This window comes from Pelodiscus sinensis, chromosome 2, assembly GCF_052426305.1.
Source record: "Pelodiscus sinensis isolate ZL-2025 chromosome 2, ASM5242630v1, whole genome shotgun sequence".
In the NCBI taxonomy this organism is placed as follows: domain Eukaryota; kingdom Metazoa; phylum Chordata; order Testudines; family Trionychidae; genus Pelodiscus; species Pelodiscus sinensis.
In genome coordinates, this window is record NC_143053.1 from 67,276,037 (window position 1) to 67,293,121 (window position 17,085).

At 40.0% G+C, this 17,085-nt stretch overlaps 1 protein-coding gene across 2 annotated transcripts in view; it reads right to left on the reverse strand.

Annotated features, from left to right (window-relative positions):
- The window catches only part of RP1 (RP1 axonemal microtubule associated), a 325,691-nt gene extending 309,645 nt beyond the window's left edge, over positions 1 to 16,046 (reverse strand). The window contains exons 1-2 of one of the 2 annotated variants that reach the window (XM_075920696.2): positions 15,886 to 16,046; positions 14,604 to 14,676 (exon numbers count right to left, since the gene is read on the reverse strand). The gene's annotated coding sequence lies outside the window, so the exon portion shown is untranslated. Of the gene's footprint in view, positions 1 to 14,603; positions 14,754 to 15,885 lie in introns of those variants that run through there. The other variant, XM_025183398.3, reaches the window with a different exon arrangement.
- Between the last annotated feature and the right edge of the window lie 1,039 nt (positions 16,047 to 17,085).

Here is a 17,085-nt window from a genome sequence, read left to right on the forward strand (position 1 = left end):
TGGCAGCAGGGAGGGGCTGCAGGCTGACGGGCTGGTCTCAGGGGACCTCCTGTTGTCTGGCAAATTCCCTCTTCTGGGACCCATCAGGTCCCAACGGTGTCGGACAAGAGAGGTCCAACCTCCAGGGGCAGATGACTGTTTTGCAGGGTCCTGGGCAGCATAATTCAGCGGGGCCCCCCCTTTGCCACGGCGCATGCGCTGTGACGCCATGGCGCATGCGCGGGGCTTTCTGAAGCACGGGGCCCAGGGCGGCCGCCCCGTTCACCCTGCCCTATATCTGCCCCTGCCAACCTCTATGTGCATCTGTTCCGAATGAATGCATTGGAGGGCAAGGTAACAATAAAGAGGTCCATTCTCCCTTGAGAATAATCTCTGGAGAGGAATATGTTTCAATTCATAGAATTTCCTTCAAGTTGTTCCATAGCTACTCACACCACACACAATGTAGAAGTAGCTAAAGAATCAAATTTGTTCCCCAATGTCCAGATGTCTTGGTGGCCATGCAAAATTTAAGGGACATTTGGGCAGAGGCCTCTGCTGTCCAACAAACTGCTGGCCTCTGTAGGCAGTACATTTGCGGAAGCAGTACTTAACAACAGGTCCTATACTATTCTATTTAGGTATTTACATGGCCCGTCTCTATACAGCTCACAAATCTGAATAGAGTCGATCCTCATAGCAGCAGTGTGATAGGGCAATATCACCATTTCAGAGACAACAAGTTAAGTTACTTAGCAAAGGTCACATGGGAAGTCTGTGGCTCAGTGAGAACTAGACCCCACATTTCCAATATCCCAGTCAACTGTCCTATCCACTAGATCACCCCTTCTTTTCGCCACTTCTGCTATTAGAGAGGAAATTATTGCCAGTTAATACATACAGACTCAGGCTTTCATTAGGGGAGATAGAAACCAAAACATTGTAGACCATTCTCTCTGACTCCTCTAAGGCCGTGTTTCTCAAACTGTGGGTCCCGACCCCCCGGGGGGGTCACGAGCAACTTATAGGGGGGGTTGTGTAACCCATGCACCTCAAGGTTACAGTTGCAGCAACTTAGAGTGGGGTCGCGAGCAACTTAGAGGAGGGATCACATTATCACAAAGTTTGAGAACCCCTGCACTAAGGAGTCAGAGAAAGGAAGAGATGCACCTAACTTCCCCCTTCTGTGGGAGCAGCCGCCTTTGACTGTGGAGACCTTGATGTGGACACAGGACCCCTAGAAAAGGTCAAAATAGTGAGGACTTACAATATACCCTCTGGACCGCCTTGCCTCAGAATCTGATTTAAATGTAGGTATGGGGGGAGATATGTTACAAAAAGTTTTTTGCCATAAATGAAATAAAACTAGTTTTTGTAAAATCATCTCAGATAAGTTTACCAGCCAAGGTCAACCTACAAAAATCATTCAAGAATCATGACAGAACAATAGGGCTACTGCACAGAGTAAACAGGTAGGCACGAGGGTTGTACTTTTCTATCTCAGTAGATAAGCAGTTCTCCAAGACTTCAAATAAATCACTGGGAGCAGCTAGCGGAAAGAATGAGGCAGGGTAGATCTCCCTTCTTGTTTTTCTTAGCAGACTGCCACAGGGAAATACTTAGATGGTGAAGAATGCCTGTTTGCATAGAACAGACTGATATAAAAAAGAACCGACACACTGCTATAATCAGAGCACGTAAATTGTCTCTAAGCAATTAGATTATCTTATTGGGTTAGTGCTATTTTAGGCTTAATTTTGCTTTTTAGACTTAGACCTGCTCTTTAGAAAAACACAGTATGCACTGTGCCATGTCAGACATCTCTTTCTCATGCTATAGTGTATTCCCAGTGCAATTTTTTAACTAAAGATATAATCTTGAGCTCATTTGAATGCTCTTTTGCCATATTGCACTTCAGAGCACAATCAGCATTAGGATTACCTCTCCAGGGCTCCTTGATGCTAATTCTTAACAGTTTTCTCCCTTCAGGAACATTTTCTAAGGAAGGGTAAAAAAAAAAAAGGAAGCCTTGTATGGCCCAATGCAGTACTGGAAAATAATTCTTGCTTTAGAATTATTGCTTTAATATTTGTCAGTGTTGACTATTTTAAATTACAGGATTTCACCGGCTTTTGTCACAGTAGCAGACTTTAAATTCAAAGATTATTTCTACAGTGCTCGTATTTATTTAGACAGTAAATACTCTTGACAAATTGGTTTGATCTTTGTATAAAACCTTTTTATCCAGATGTGAATTAAGGCTACTATAACTGCAACTTATAGTAGCAGCAGAGGCAAGAAAACTAGATGACAAAGTGTTGTTTAATAGCATTAGGTTTGTAATATAAGAAACTGACACCTAAAACAGACTGTTATTCAATGCTATATAAATTGTTATTCTTGAGGACCATCTGTATGCCAATTTTCTAGAACAATCTGTTAAATATGAAATTTGGGTATGGGGAAAGAATGGAAAAATGTTTAAAGGCTACATGAAAATGTGAGGGTTACCAGAATCACAGACGTTAAAAACGCACAAAACTCATTCATCTTGTGCATCTCCCAATCACTGCATGACTGTTCATTAACAGTATGTTCCAGAGAGCTTTGTTTAGTCTTTTTCAAATGACGTTCATGATGGGAATTCCACTGTATCCCTTGGGAAGCTTTCCTATTGTGAAAACAACTCAGGAAATCCATCAATTCAGCTGATATTTCTTTTAGTTGAATTTCATCATATTACTTATCCCCTTGCCTTGGATTAATACACTGTTCTTCTAGCTCCTTGGTTCATACAACCCTGAAGTATCATATATCAATCAAGGCTCATTTATTATCTTGGATTTACCATAAGAAGCCTCTGTGTGAGCAATAGGCACCTGGACTACAATTATATTTACACCCACATCAAAATAACAGTATGAGTCATAACATCACATACCAACCTGGAAGGCCCCAATTAAAAAGGTACAGTGCCAAAAGTGAAATTCCTGCAAGCTGTGTGGAAACTTTTTAAAGATGCCATAATATACACTCAACTTTAAATGTATACCCCCAAATTAAAAAACGTGAAAAGAAAACCAAAAAAGTGCCAGCATGGGAAACAACACAGAAAAAGAAGCAATAAGAAGCAAAAAAGGCATGGTTTAAAAAGTGGAAGTTAAATGCTAGTGAGAAAAATAGAAAGGAGCATGAACTCTGACAAACAAAGGATAAAAATAAAATCAGGAAGGCCAAAAAAGAATTTGAAGAACTGCTAGTCAAAAATTCGAAAAGTAATAGCAAAAAATAATGTTCAGTACATCAGAAGCAGGAAGCCTGCTAAGCAACCAGTGGATGATCAAGATGGTGAGGGAATACTCAGGGTCCAGGGCTGACCTTACCATGAGGCAAACTGAGGCAGACGCCTCAGGTGCCAGACTGGGGGGAGGAGGGCGCCACTAGGACCCAGAATGTAGAAAATTGTGACTGCTGCTGGTGCATATGTATTCTCTCTGCTCTAGATGCACAGAGATGGTGGAGTGCTGTGCTGGAGGAAGGAGGGCACAAGAGACATAATAGGCAGGCAGGAGAAAAGGTGGCATGGGGGTGTCATTTGAGCTCCCTGCCTCAGGTGCCAAAATGTTGTGGACCTGCCCTGTCAGGGTCCATAATTTAATTGTGGAGAAACCAAATGAATTCTTTGCATCAGTCTTCACGGTGGGGATCTTAGGGAGATTCCAAAACCTGAGCAATTCTTTATAGGTGACAAATCGGAGGAAGTGACCAAGACTGAGGTGTCATTAAAGGTGGTTTTGGAAAAAAATTGATAAATTCAACAGATACAAGTCACCAGGGCCAGATAGCATTCATCCAAGAGTTCTGAAGGAACTCAAATGTGAAATTGCAGAACTACTAATGGTAGTCTGTCACCTATCATTTAAATCAGCTTCCCTACCTAATGACTGGAAGATAGCTAATGTGACACCAATTATTAAAAAGGGCTTCAGAGGTGATTCTAGCAATTACAGGCCAGTAAGCCTGACTTCAGTACTGGACAAACTGATTGAAACAATACTAAGAACAATATTGTCAGATGTATAGATTAATATAATTTGTTGGGGGAAGAGTCAACATGATCTTTATAATGGGAAATCATGCCTCCCCAATCTCCTAGAATTCTTTGGGGGAGAGGGGTTCAACAAGTACAGTAAAACCTGTGTTATCCAGCATGCCTGGGGATTAGGGAGTGCCAATAACCTAAAAATTCTGGTTATCTGAGGGGGGGGCAGGAGCCGGGCAGGGCCTCAGGAGGGACAATGGGAGCTGTGCGGGGGCTGGGATGTGACCTGCTGGAGGGCACCATGAGCTGCGGGGAGGGGCGGGGGGTTGGAAGCTGTGGAGTGGGAAGGCGAGATGGCGGGGACAGCCTGCTGGAGGAGGGCACTGGAGCTGCGGGGGGGCTAACCTGCTGGGGGAGCCAGGAGCCTTGGTGAGGGGGGAAGCATGAGATGTGGCCTAGTGAGGGAGGGTTGAAGCTGGGGGGGTGGGACACAGAGATGGTGGGGGCGGTCTGCTGAGGGTGCTAGGAGCCATGGGGGGAGCCGAGATGTTTGCTTCCAGCTGCCGTTCACCACTCTCCCAGATATGTGCTACATGCTAATCTGAAGATCACTTAAAGTGTCAGTTTCTTTCTTTCTTTCCTTCTTTCTTTCTTTCCTTCCTTCTTTCCTTCTTTCCTTCCTTCTTTCTTTCCTTCCTTCTTTCTTTCCTTCCTTCTCTTTTTTTTTTTTTGCTTTTCCCGGCGTCAAAAATTTTCCAGTTTCTACAGTTTTCTGGATGCTTAAGTTCCAGATAGTGCAAATTTTACTGTATGTAGACAATGGAAATCTAGTGGATATAGTGTATTTAGATTTTCAGAGAGCCTTTGACAAGGTATCTTACCATAGGCACTTAAGCAAAGTAAGCTGCCATAGAATAACAGGAGAGGTCCTCTCATGGATTGATAACATGCTAAAAGACAGGAAAAAAGTGTAGATTTAAATGGACAGTTTTCAGAATGGAGAGAGGTAACTAGTGGTGCCCACCAGGCGCATATTCAATATATTTTCACAAATCATCTGGAAGAAGGGATGAGATGGCAAAATTTGCAAATGATACCAAACTGCTCAAGATAGTCAAGTTCCAAGTAGACTGCAAAAAGCTTTAAACGGATTTCTCAAAACTGAGTGACTGGGCAACAAAATGGCAGATGAAATTCACTGTTGATAAATGCAAAGTAATTCACAATGGAAAATATAATCCCACTTATATGGGCAAATGAAAGCAAATAGAATGTTGGGAATCCTTAAGAAAAAGGACAAATAATAGTGGTCAACGAATATCATGTTGCCTCTATATAAATCCATGGTAGACCTACATCTTGAATACTGCATTGGTCACCCCTTCTCAAAAAAGTTATATTGGAACTGGAAAAGGTTTAGAAAAGGGTAACAAAATTTATTAGGGATATAGAACAGATCCGTATGAGGACAGATGAATAAGACTGGGACCTTTCAGATTGGAAAAGAGATGACTATGAGGGGGAGATTAAACTGAAGTCTATAAAATCATGACTGGTGTGGAGAATGTAGATAAGGAAGTCTTATTTACTCCTTCTCAAAACAGAATAAGTCATAGTCACCAAATCAAATTAATAGGCTCTAGGCTTAAAACAAATAAAAGGAACTATTTCTTCACACTATGCACAGCCAACCCATGGAACTCCTTGCCATAGGATGTTGTGGAACCCAATACTATCACAGGATTTAAAAAAAGAACTTGAAAACTTCAAGTTCATGGAGGATAGGTCCATCAGTGGCTATTAGCCAGGATGGGCAAGGATAGCATCCCTAGCTTCTGTTTGCCAGGAGTTGGAAATGGGCGACAGGGAAGATAGGTCACTTGATGATTACCTGTTCTGTTCATTCCCTCAGAGACACCTGGCACTGGCCACTGTCAGAAGATAGGATATCAGGCTAGACAGATCTGTGGTCTGACCCAGTATGACCATTCTTATATTCTTATCAATTCAACAAAGCCTGTAAGTATGTTTTTAAATCCATCCTTTTTCCGCAAATAACTTATATACTTGCTTAAAGTTAAGCAGGAGCATTAAGTTACAAGAAATTACATCATGGATGAATCAGGACCACAATTAACACTGAACTATTTTTTAAAAAAACAAATTTTTAAGATGTATACTTGCTCACTATAATACAACTCTTGGAACATTTTAGAGATTTGTTTTATTACAAAACATTCTGGATCTTGCAATGCCAAACCCATTCTCAACCACCTCTACCCACATTACACACCTTGAAATATTTAAATATCATAGTTCTTTTTCAGTCTTTTCTGATTATGTATTTGCTCATATTTGTAATTTTTAGACTGCTAGAACAGCTGTAAATGGGTACTTCTGAAATGTCACATCAAATTATTCATATCACTTAACTTCATCAAGTAAGATATTTATAACTGATGATCATATTTGCTCCGGTGCTAGTGCTGACTAATATTGTCTCCACCCATACGACTCTTAACAGCTCCTCATTCCAGTTTGCTTATGGTGCCAGACTCTTATCTATGAAATAAAACTCATGAATATCTGAACAAAAACTGGAAAAAGATTAGTTCCCTCCCTACTGAGATAAATCACTTCCCAATGTTTTCACTTGCAGACTTAAACATTTTTCATATGGCTTTTACTGTGAATAGATCTGTAAAGGAATGTTAGTCACATCAATTATTAATTGCTATGTGATATGAACTTGAAACTGTGGCTCAGATTTTAGAAGTTCTTGATAGTATTATTTTTTACATACAAGCAGCTACTTAGAAACAAAGATATTTTGAACAATGGCTTATAAATGAAAAGGGGGACCCAGTGTGAGTTAGCCTACAGGTAACTGATCTGAAGGGAAACACAAAAGAAACATACACTTTTGCAACTGTTAATACCCAAGTTGATAGCATTGTGCAGGACAACTGCTAATATCAGATGTAAATATAGATTTACAGTTCTGCATTGGTAGAAACATTGTGGTACAAGCCTGCTGACCACACAAGCTACTTTAATTGTTTATTATTTATAGGACAGTAGAGACCCCCAAATAAGATCAAGGTCTCTATTGTGTTGGACATGCTACAAACACATGTGAAGATGGGAGGTCCCACCTTTGAACAGTTTACAAGAAGACAAGTAACAGATTAAGAATATTGTCAGATTAAGAATGTTGTTACATTTTCAAAAATGTAATTATAAATAAAATAAGTGCCAGCCGTCTCCATTTGCTCCCCAGCCTAAACTGTCTGTCTCAGTCACTAATTGGTTGTTATATGTGGACCTTCAGACATCTGAAGAAGAAGAAGGGTAGTGGCTTTTTGGATCAGTGCAGGAGAGATCATTCAATGCAACCATGGCAGCATGGAAGAAAGGTGCCAAGACACTCATGTGAGAAGTTGACACACAGATAAATGAGGCCTGGGTCATTCATATAGTTCAATAAGGGACACAAGTGGATCGAGAGTGGCCACGTGTATGGGCACAAGTGAGCCAGTGGATGACTTCAGAGAGGACTGAGGAAGATCGGATCAGAATCCTAGGCAAGGAAGATGATTTTAGCCGCTATTCTGTGTGGGGACTGGAGGAGGGTAAAAGTTGGTACAACAAGGCTGCAGAGGAGAAGGCAACAGCAGGCAAGAAGGGAGAGAGTAAGCTGTTTGGATAGAAAGAAAAAGACAGACCTTAGCACTGTGTTGGTGGACATGTTGGTGGACTGTGTTGGTGGACATGGTAGAAGGATAACCTTCTACCATACTATTCATGGGGTATGGCTCTTTGCAGTCTTTCCCCCAGTTGTGTCTGGTCCTTCAGAAAGCAAAGTATCTGAAGAGCTGTGATATTCACGTGTCTGCTGAAAATTGCATTTTGTATCTGACAAATTATGCATTTACTGACCAGAAGGAAACTCAGCTGCATGGAAGCAACTTGTATATCAGTGCCCAGGGGAAAAGCTACAATGGAATGGTAGCACTCTTGGAGAAGCTTTGCAGTTGCTCCCTGGCCTCAGGACTGTGAGCTGGATGGATTTTTCTCCTCCAGTCCCACAATGGAGCTATCCATTAGCAATCTGACTCCTAAGGCTGGGCACTAGTTTGAGGTTTTACACACAAATATTTGGAGTGTCCTGAGAGGGAGAGTACACAAGCAGGGCTAACAAGCCTATTTGAAGATGAATGAATTCTGTATCCCACAGTTCCAGTAGGTGCATCAGTAATACACAATCAAATGGCAACTTTGGGGAAAGGGTTATTGTTTATATTTTTAAGAACATGAAATAAGTTGAGGACATTATTTATTTGGCTTAAATCAGAAGGCGTTTAGTCTGAACAAGAAAGACAAATGCAGACATTTGGTAAGGGATGCATGTAGATTCTTTGATAAAAAATGAGATCTAAAAGTGTTTCAAACAGTTACTCAGTCCAAGGTCATCAGACTTGCTTCTGATCACAAAAGGCAAGTCTGGAACCAAGTTTACTAGCCAACTATTTTCCCCCTACACTGGTTGTTATTTTTGGTCCCAATATTAAACAGTATGCAGACACCTCTCCTGGCAATCTGACCTCAGTTTTTCATTGAAATAATCAGTCTCACTCTCTAGAACTTGCTGCCTAACGAGCTGACACAACAAGGCTAATGCACTTTCAAATCCTGCTTCTGTTAGCTTTGGAAAGATTGAGCGGAAAGCAAAAACTATGCATCACCCACGCTGCTATATGTAACACTGCTTTCAAAAAAAAGGTGATGAGTGACTTATCTGAACGTGGTTAAGACATCTGGCTTAGTGAGCACCCTCCCTTGTAATCAGAGGTCAGAGATTTTTGGCAGAATGAAAAGACATAGAGGACTATATTGTAGTGTTACAATATATAATGCAAATATATGGTTTTGGGCTTGCTAAAGATCTCCTATTAATAAAAAAGACTAATTTTAGCAAGATTGTCTGCCAACAACTATCAGGAAAGTTGCCCAGGGGAATTGTGTTACTCATACACTGAAGAGACAAAATGTAACATGTGCAATGTAAAATAGCTTTAACACGTAAGGAGAGCAATATCAGAAACAAGAGTTACCAGACCTTCTTTTTAGAGGAAGTCTAATATGGTCCCCCACATTATCACTTTTGGCTCTCTCTTCTCTTAGCCCATCCTTACCAAAACATCTGCAGCAAATGGGCACAAGGTAGGAAACTCAACAAGGGTCACACCATGGTTTTCTGAAAACTTTCCAGCAAGAGAAGGGATGTGGGTCTAAGAAAAGAGGCCTCCTAACCCTGTAGAGGCTAGTGACACGTAGGCTAGGAACTCCAGTGATTGGAGTCATCCTGGATAGATAGTGCCCATCAAAGTTGTTCCTCTGCCCATCCTCCCCCCAGCCAACATAACTCTACTGGTTGAATTACTATTGAGTAGCATGCAGGGAGGGGACCCAGTGAAAAGAATGCCATGCAAAGCACCATTCACCCTGTGACATTGTGCCCCATATTTTATGGAAATATGTTTTTAATATGCATAACTCAAATATGCCTTATGCAAAATATGGCATGTAACCTATCATTCAAGAGTTTGTAATCTGCTGAACGTGTACATTCCAGTTGAGTGCATGTATCATTCCTGTGCTGCATGGGGGGTGTAAAAATAATTCCTTTGGAAATAATTCCATTTTATGACAATCAGAATGAGAAAGTGTTTTCTAACAAATGTCTTACAACAATTTTATTTGTATTTAAAAAGCACTTAGTTCTTTGCTCAGTCTTTTCTTCATGAGGGAAATACTGAGGTCTTCAAAGAAAAACAGGTGACCAATTTGAGATTTGAATTACATTGGTTGAATCAAGCCCTCATCATACTCTTGAGGGAGTGCATGGGTTTGAGGTCATAGTAAATTGCAGAGTAAAGTGAAAAGTTATTGGTGCTCATAGTAAATTGCCTCTTCTAACAGCATAAAATAAAATATAAGTTCTCTACTGAATTTTACAAAATGTTCTGTATGAAACTTGGGAACCTAGATCACTGGGTAACAATAGTGCATTCACTGACAGGAGAGACTGTAACAAAAGATGCACAGTAGATACTCATTTAGATTTGGGACCAAGCCATGCTCACGTTGAGAACACCACTGTAGAAGAGAGCTGTCAAAGGAACAAAAAGACAAATCAAAGTTGATCTATTTTAAAGATGTGTGGGCCTGCATATTCAAACAGCTAGAAGAAAAGTACAACATTTTGTACAAATGTCAAACTCCACTGTAGAAATCTGTATTGCAAATCTGCCAGGTTCAGTACCAGAGGAGGAGGCGGGACAAAACCCAATTTCCAGTATTGTTGCATTATCTTTAGTTGCACCAGTCAATGTTTTCTATTACATTTCATAGTATTGCTATTACATTATTTATGAAGCACAGGAGGCATTCGTGACACTAACTTACTAGCTATACTAGCTAATCAAAAAATATGTCCCTGCTCTGAAGAGATAACAATCTAAGTAAAGCAAATAATCAGTAATGACAACATGCAACCCCTGCAGAGGGGTGAGTGCGGGAGCAGGGAAAGTAAGTATATAAGTATATACAGAGGTCAAGAGACTGGGAGATACATGCTTCTCTCATGGGAGTATTAATTTTAAAAACTGAAGTTGATGTAATGGGTATAATATCCTCTATAGAGCTGATCCGGAGAATGTTTTACAATAGCTATATTGGGTACCCCTGAACCAGCTCTGCAGTTGCTGCAGCCAATCAGGATAAGGCCATTAGCAGCCCTGGTCCATTCAAGATGCTGAACTATTTCTACCATATAGAAGACTTCAAAAGAATAGCTAGAAACCTCTTGAAAACAAAGCCCAGTTCTACAGTTGTAGTTCAGTCTATACTAGGACAAAATAGATAAGAACGGTAGAACTGGGTCCCTCACTCTACTATTTTAATATTCAAACTAAGTTGCAGTGCTAGCGATTTATGTAACTGAACACTACACAATTATCATCAAACAAATCATGCTTGAGTGATCTTTGTAGTACTTTGGATTGCTAAAGGTAATTAGAAGCAATGCAGTGCTGAGTATGTTTCCATGTTCAGTTTACAGTTTCTAAGGATACTGTTTATTTTTCATGGTTTGCTAATAAAAGCAATACCAAGGCAGTATACACATACAAACACTTGACACATATTGCCATGGTGCAAATGATCAATGAGTTTAACAAGCATTTCAATTCTAGCAAGATATGCATTGTGAAAGAGATAAAAATGTAACTGGACGAGCAATTTAGTTTGCTTTTTGAAACACCTTTGCAAAGAATACATAAATTTTACGGAACAAAGTAAAGCAATTAAAGCTATGACTAATGTGTTCTGCTACCATTAGTTTAATTAGCACTTTTTCAGAACAGTACATGGGAATTTAGTTACAACACTACTGTTGATATTAATAATCAACAGTAGGCATAAATTAACCTCAGTACTATTTAGTATATAATAGTCTTCTTTTTCACTATGTAATTTAGGGTGCATCTATACTGCACCCTTACCTTGAAATAGGTTATTTCGAAATAAAGCACTATTCCAAAACATCCCTTAACCCTTGTGGAACAAGGGTTACGGGGACACTGAAACAGTGCGCCCGTTACTTTGAAATCTATTTCAAAGTAATGGGCTGCTTTAAAGACACGGGATAGCTATTTTGGGATACTTCCAGTATCCTGAAGTAGCTCCACAGTGTAGACATAGCCTTAGAGACTCCGCCCCTAATCTAGCTAAGCACTGAAACATGTAAATTTAAGGATGAGAGTGTAGTAAATGGGATCATTAACACAGAAAGTTGTGTGTGTTTTGTTGGACTGAGGCTTTATTGCACTAATTAATACTTGGTATAGTGTAATCAGGAGTGTAACAGTTATCCAAAGCCTACCTATGAGCCATAATCCTAAACTACAACTGACTCTGCCATTCCAGTCCTGAGCAAAGATCTTCATTCCAAATGTTATGCTGTGCACAAGTGTCTGTTAGGGAGTAGGCAGTCACCACCAAACTCATTGTAATGCATGATATAGATCAGGTGTCCCAAAATGAAAAGTTAGTCATCCTGACCCTTGCATCTCCTTCATTACAACATTCAGTGAGGGGTAGATCCCTAGAAGAACTGTGCTCCTAATATATTACATTGATCAGATTTCCCTTTCAGTTCATTTAAATATAAATCCATCCTTAAAAGTGTTCTAAATTGATTTACTTTGCCAAGCATAATTTCAGCATGGCTCAAAAGCTACAGTTCATAAGTTACTTATCTATTTGTTTTTCTGCAGTGCATTTGCTCAATGACACAGTGTTACCCAAATATATTTGGGCCATAGGCTCACCTATACCCCTGCGAAGGAGACCAAAATGGTGGCATATCCATGCAACATAGGTCAGATGACAGCTTGGAGTGGGAAAAGGAGGCACAGTTTGCTCTAACTCACCATGTAGCAAACTAATCTCTGGGCTTGCCTACAGGAGGAAATGGTATTTAGTTAATTAGCTTGGTTTAGAAACGACTTCAGTTAGATAAGTGGTACTGCCGAGGTGGATACTAGTATTTCAGTTTAAGAGCCCCAAATATTGATTTACCATAAAAAAAATCAATTCTCTACTGACTCAAGGTAAATTAAAACATGGCTTTTTAAATAAAATAAAAATGTTTACACAAAAATGATTGCACCTATTTAACTATAGCAGTGAAAGGCAGTGTGGTCCAGTGATTATACCCTGCCGGGGATCTGGAGATTCCACGACTCTCATCTCAGCTGAGTGTCCTAGACCATGTCCCTTTACCTCTATTTCCTTTCTCACACTTTGTTTTCCTTCTCTATTTAGATTTTAAACACTTGTGGGTAAGGACTGTATTTTTATATGCCTGTTCAATGCCTAATGCAATGGGACCCTAATCTCATTTTGGATTCATAGGCCCCTCTGTCACACAAATTAATACAGCAGTTTATTGAACCAGGTACACTTTCTCATTTCAACACAGCTGGTGTGCTGCAGTGCATGTGGGGCCAGGAGTTGTGACCAGCCAGCAATAGGAAGATGCAGGGAAATATGTCGCTCTGTCCATGACCCCTCCAGAAATCAGCATGTGTAATGCTAGTGAAAGTGGCATAAATTGCTGCTGCATGCAATATGAACCCCTTGGAAGGGTCTGAGCAGTACAAGCCACGGTGGGATAGCTGCTATCAATAGAGTGACCAAACCACCACAGTGTTGAGCTATTTGCTGAGCCAGGGCTCTGTTGCGTGGATGGCCTGAAATCTGCCTGATTTTTCCTCTGCTGATCTCATCGAAGCTCAGGCTCTGTGCATTCTGCTGGAGCAGCTCAGGCCTCCCACAGGGGACAATGCCATGGAACTAAGTGCTCTTTGGAGATGAATGTTTTGAGATAAACCCTTTCCATCCACACCTGCCTATTCAGGAAGGAGAGGAGACACTTGGAGTTTGGTTAACTCTATAGGTTATGGATATAACACTGTCCATTGCAACTCTCTTCCTATTAACTTACTTTCATCGACAGGAAACATCCATGAAAGTAAACATATGGCAATTTTTCGGCCTTTGTTAGGGACTCCAGCAGTGCCAAAAGAGGTCACGTCTCCTGTTCAGCAGTATGTATATTGACCTGCAATGAAGCAGTCCTATCTCAGCCACAAGCCCAGAAGGACAACAGTAGCTGATATGACTACAGAGGACAGGGCAGTCAGGGCCATTTTCAGCACCACTAGTATGACATATGATTTCATCAACTGAATCAAACCAGGGAGAATATCCACAACTCAGACCGTGTGTATGTCACTGTCTGATTTTATAGACCGGTTATAATCCCACCGGGTTCAAGCTGTGGATTTGACAACTCTGAAGGTACACTCGATTGCTAGCAAAACTCTATTGACTGCAGTTGAGTTCTGTCATCATAGCACTGGTCACAAGCAGGGAAGAGTTTTAATGTTCATAAATTCAAAATACTTCACCTGGTTTCCAAAGGAAAATGAAGGACCAGATGAGCAGGTTTGAGAACTACACAAAGAAGTCCAGAAAACGTGTGAAACTTTTCCTTCCTTATCAAAAATATTTCCCTGTTTCTCCGTAGCTGTCAAATTAACTTAAGTCAAAACTTCCACATGTAGTTGCCTAAAGTTAATTACCTAAATAAGAATTCCAGTACCTTATTTGCAGAGATACTGAGCGCTCGTGACTCTCACTGAAGTCAAAGAAAGCTATAGATGCTCAATACATGTGACAGTGATGCTAGCTACTGGGAAAGTACATAAATAGGAGTAACTTTAGCCACATATGTTTGAAAATGTTGGCCTAAATGCTTCCTAAAACTGATGGGAAAAGTGACAAGTAGTACAAAGACTAAAAAGACAAGCAAACATATACATCTGTTACAAATTCTGCTACAGACAAAATCAGCAATACAACATGCCTCTATTTAATCCCAGGACAATTTGCTCCTGGAGTATAAAAATTCGATGTAGAATCGTTCAGTAAGAAAATTGTTAAAAGGGTTTACCTCATTCCTCAAGATGCAGTTGAATTTTAATCTTTTACCACCACCAAGGCCTTTGCAATGCTACAGAAAATGGCTGCAAAGAAAAATCAAAATGTTATAGATGCTAGTTTATTAATCTGCTGCTCTAAGTTCACATGTACTTCAACTATGATGGGCCCCACACACACACTCTTGTTGAAAGGGAACATTAATGTTTGTTTTGTATCATTGGCCGAATTACCTATAGCAACAGCAAACACTTTATACAACTCTTAAGCAACAAACTGAACACAGTGGAGCTATTATTTCCTGATAATAATTGCAGTCATTAATCTCACAGTGAAATATGAATGAATTAAGCATATAAAGGACTGCCACTGCATAGTATTTATCCCATCTCTTCCCAGAACAAACATTTTTTCCTTCATGATTCAGTCAAATACACTATGTAACTCTTTATATTGAGCCAGGAAGTGCTGTATGAAGGCCTCATCCTGAGAGTTGCTGTGTATTCTCAGTCCCCAATGAAGTCAACAGAAGTTGCAGGAACTCCGTATGTCCTTCTCCCCCTCCCCATTGTTACTTATTAACTATACTCATTGCTAATAAAGTAATGTACATACCCAAACCCCTGCATGAACATTACTTTATGAATCTTCACACTACCTCCTGGAGTTGTTATTGTTAGCCTTGTTCTGAAAATGTGGAAATTGGCAGATATTAAAGTTCCTAGACCAGCAAATCATGATTTTAAGTGTGGGAGTAGTCCCACTGAATACAATTGCACCACTTGTGGTGAAGTAAGACATATGGTCAAGTACTTTGCTGTTTTGAAGCCTACATGACTTGCCCAATGCAGTGGTTATAGAGTCCATGGGATAACAAGGATTAGAATTAGGTCTTAGTTCCAAATCCTCTGTTGAGACCACAGTAACTAATCTTATTATCAAATTATGAAATAATAAAAACTCATTCATTACTCATTCTTACTGAGACACTACATTCAGAAGTACAGTGGTTTAGTAGATTTTTCATTACATTGATTGCGTTACACAGCAATGAATTCATCCCATATACTTTAATATGAAGCATTAGTGACAAAACTAAACCATCAATCCAAGAAATGTGAGGCCAGATTTACTACTGCATTACTCCAGTATAATATTAATGTAACTCCCCTGAAAATAGTACAATTCCACTAGTAGGAAACTGAAGTGAATCAAGCTCATAATATAATTTGGAAGCTTACACATTTAACTTTCATTATTATGTAGGTGGACAAACTCATCATCTTGTAATTTACCTTCAAGAGCAGCAATGTGAAAAACAAAATGAGTAGATGCAGTTACTGATCTCAGTCACTTGTACATGGATCAGTCATGGATGTTTTAAAACACACACACTCAGGTTCCCTGCAACTTTTCTTCTTAGCAACAGGAAAGAAATGAAAAACCCCTATGTGGGACAAAACTGGGTTTAAAAATGAAAAAAAAAATATTGTAAAATTAATCTCTACAATTACCTTAACCTAGGGCTAAAGTAAATGAATACAAGATGGCTGCCAACAGGCTCTACATTGAAGATTTTCCTATTTAGGGAGGGGAATTTTTTCTTCTTCACAACCTAACCATTTCTAACCCTAGCCATGGAGTGACATTCAGGCTGATATTTCAGCTACAAGGCTAACCAACTGGAGGATCCATGTAATAGCAGATCCACTGATCCTGCCCCAAGCTCTTTCCCTGTTGAGTCACATACAGAACTCCACTCAGAGAGAATTAGGGCATGCAGAGATAAGCACCCCACCTGAGCTCCCCAAATCCCACCTCTCTGTGAGCAAGCACACTGTCTGTAGGACTGATTCAAGCAACGTTGCCAACTCCAGCAATTTTATCATGGATTTCACAACAGCTGATCTTTTTTCTTAAAGACTCAGCTCCTGGAATCAAGTCATTAGGTGAGATTCTCAGCTTTCATTTAAAAAAATCAGTTTCTAGTCCTCAAAGTTCCACAGAGAGGCTTGAAAACATGCACCCAAGAGCACCCTAAAAGGCTCAAAAGATTTTTTTTAAATGCAGTTCTTTTTATTTTTTGCACGGGTCTTTTTAGTGACTTGTGATTTTTGAAAATTTGGTATCGGCAGTGCTGGACCCTCCATGTTAGTGAAGATGGGGGGATAATGTTTGTTCCTATGGGTACTTGAGTTACTGTAATTCTATTCCGGGGTGGGTTACCAGGATGGATTTCCCATTCTGGCTTCCCCATCACAGTTTATCACTAGAATGCTAATAGATTATAAACAATCAAGTACATGCTATTCAGGACTGTATATAAAAGTAATGCTTTCTTTGTGGAAATCTCTAGAGAGTAGCAGATAGCAAAAGAATCATAATTCTAAAGCGCAGCCACAACAGAAATCTGAGACTTTGGGTTTGTGGGAATATAAATAAATAGAAATGTTCCTTCTACAAAGTAGATGTTGAACAATGTGGCAAAAAGCATT